Genomic DNA, 2,801 nt, shown 5'->3' with positions numbered 1-2,801 from the left:
TTCCACAACCAGAGCCGATTGATGATAGAAACAGGGCCATTCGAGACTATGCAGTGCCCATTTTGCACGGACTTAACCCGGGCATAGTGAGGCCAGCAATTTAGGCACCTCATTTTGAGCTGAAACCCGTGATGTTCCAAATGCTCCAGACCGTGGGGCAATTCAGTGGCATGGCAACTGAAGATCCTCACATCCATCTTAGACAATTTATGGAAGTGAGTGATGCTTTTAAGCTCCCGGGAGTGACTGAAGATACATTGAGGTTGAAGCTTTTCCCTTATTCCTTGAGGGACAGGGCACGAGTGTGGCTGAATTCCTTGCTTCCGGATTCAGTGACATCATGGAATGAGTTGGCAGAAAAGTTTCTCATGAAATACTTCCCTCCAACCAAGAATGCCAAGTTAAGGAATGACATAACCTCGTTCCAACAAGCAGATAGGGAGTCATTGTATGAAGCATGGGATAGATTTAAGGAACTACTACGGAAGTGCCCTCATCATGGGATCCCCCACTGGATTCAAATGGAGACATTTTATAATGGTCTCAATGGGCAAACACGAACTATAGTGGATGGCAGCAGGTGGAGCCATTTTGGCCAAATCTTATAATGATGCATATGAGATTTTAGAGAGGATGGCAAACAACAACTATCAATGGCCAACCGAGAGGCATAATGCAAGGAAGGCCACTGGAATTCACGAGGTTGACGCCATCACTGCACTCTCAGCACAAATGTCATCCTTGGCGAATATGGTAAAGGCATTAAACACACCGGCAGGGGTAAATGCAGTGCACACCCCTAGTTTTTCGTGTGTTTACTGTGGAGATAGCCACCAATATGAAGATTGCCCATCCAACCCTGCCTCTGCATGCTATGTTGCTAATTTCAACAAGGGTAGTCATCACTATTCAAATCCTCATAACCAAGGGATGAGGCAACATCCAAACTTATCATGGAGTAATCAGGGAGCAGGAACTAGTCAGCCCAATGCCTACCACAGAAGCACCTATCCACCTGGATATCCACCGCAACAACAAAGAACTCAAGCCGTGGAACAATCTAGCTCTTTGGAGAGCTTGTTAAAAGAGTTTATTTCAAGGAGTGAAGCCAAAATCCAGAGCCATGATGCAGCACTGCGGAATTTAGAAAATCAGGTTGGACAGATCACAAACTCTCTGAACAACAGGCCCCAAGGTTCTCTCCTAAGCAATACCGAACTCTGAACAACAGGCCCCAAGGTTCTCTCCCAAGCAATACCGAAGATCCACGAAGAGATGGAAAAGAACACTGCAAAGCTATTACACTAAGGTGTGGAAAGGAGTTGGAATCAAAAGCAAAACCTATGACTGCTCACACAGAGCCCACTTCAATCCAAGGGGGAGAGAAGAAAACACTGCCACAAGAAGAACAACACAGGAGTTAGTAACTAGACTCTGATGTGCAGAATGCTGCAGCATTTCCGCAGCATTCTGGATCAGCGGAGACCAGCAACCCTAGTGGAAGCCGACCACCTCTACCATTCCCACAGCGTTTCCAGAAACAGCAACAAGATGGGCAGTTCCGCAAGTTTTTAGATGTTTTGAAACAGCTACACATCAACATACCGCTAGTGGAAGCCTTAGAACAAATGCCAAGCTATGCTAAGTTCATGAAGGATCTCGTGACCAAGAAACGCAGGCTTGGGGAGTTTGAAACAGTGGCCTTGACCGAAGAATGCAGTGATATTCTGCAGAACAAACTCCCGCCCAAGCTAAAGGATCCAGGAAGTTTTACTATTCCATGCTCTATTGGAAATTAATACTTTGGAAGAGCATTGTGCGACTTGGGAGCTAGCATAAATTTAATGCCGATGTCCATATTTAAGAAGTTGGGTATTGGAGAAGCAAGGCCGACCACAGTATCTTTGTAGCTGGCTGACAGGTCAATTGCAACTCCTGAAGGAAAGATCAAGGATGTACTGGTAAGGGTGGACAAGTTCATTTTTCCTGCTGACTTTATTATTCTTGATTATGAAGCAGTTAGAGAAGTGCCCATAATTTTAGGGAGGCCCTTTCTTGCAACTGGTCGCACTTTGATTGATGTTCAGAAAGGAGAATTGACCATGAGGGTCCAAGAAGATCAGGTCACCTTTAATGTGTTCAAGGCAATGAGGTTCCCGAGTGAAACTGAAGAATGCTCAGCCATCTCAGTTATTGACTCTCTGGTGGCAGAAACACTTGAGCATGATAAATTCGAGAGTAATGTGGAAGGAGGCGTTGAGCAAGTAGAGTGGGTGGGAGCAAATGTGACAATGCCGAGCTACACAAGGAAGTTTGAGTCTCTGGACTTGACTGAACGGAAACACCAGCCCACTCAGCCCTCAACCAAAGAGCCACCAATCCTCGAACTTAAGCCCTTGCCCCCACACTTGAGGTATGCCTACTTAGGAAATTCTTCTACACTTCCGGTCATTATTTCTGCTTTATTGACGCAGGACCAAGAGGGCAGGCTAATAGAGGTTTTGAGAGAATCACAAAGAGCCATCGGCTGGACTATAGTAGACATAAAAGGCATAAGTCCCTCCTTTTGTATGCACAAGATTCTCCTGGAAGATGATAAAAAGGGGTCTATAGAGGGACAAAGAAGGATGAACCCGATTATGAAGGAGGTGGTCAAGAAGGAGGTGATAAAGTGGCTAGATGCTGGGATCATTTATCCAATCTCGGATAGTGCATGGGTGAGCCCAGTTCAATGTGTTCCTAAGAAAGGGGGGATCACTGTTGTTGAGAACGAAAAGAACGAATTGATCCCCACAAGAACA

The 2,801-nt window shown here is 45.6% G+C and overlaps 1 non-coding gene across 1 annotated transcript; it reads right to left on the bottom strand.

Moving 5' to 3' along the window:
* Nucleotides 1-398: 398 nt before the first annotated feature.
* Nucleotides 399-505, bottom strand: LOC112093698. The gene has a single exon (XR_002903165.1). It is a non-coding gene; the product is annotated as a small nucleolar RNA R71 (small nucleolar RNA).
* Nucleotides 506-2,801: the final 2,296 nt, after the last annotated feature.

This window comes from Morus notabilis, unplaced genomic scaffold (genome assembly GCF_000414095.1).
Source record: "Morus notabilis unplaced genomic scaffold, ASM41409v2 Scaffold758, whole genome shotgun sequence".
In the NCBI taxonomy this organism is placed as follows: Eukaryota; Viridiplantae; Streptophyta; class Magnoliopsida; order Rosales; family Moraceae; genus Morus; species Morus notabilis.
This window is presented reverse-complemented; position numbering and strand designations above follow the sequence as displayed.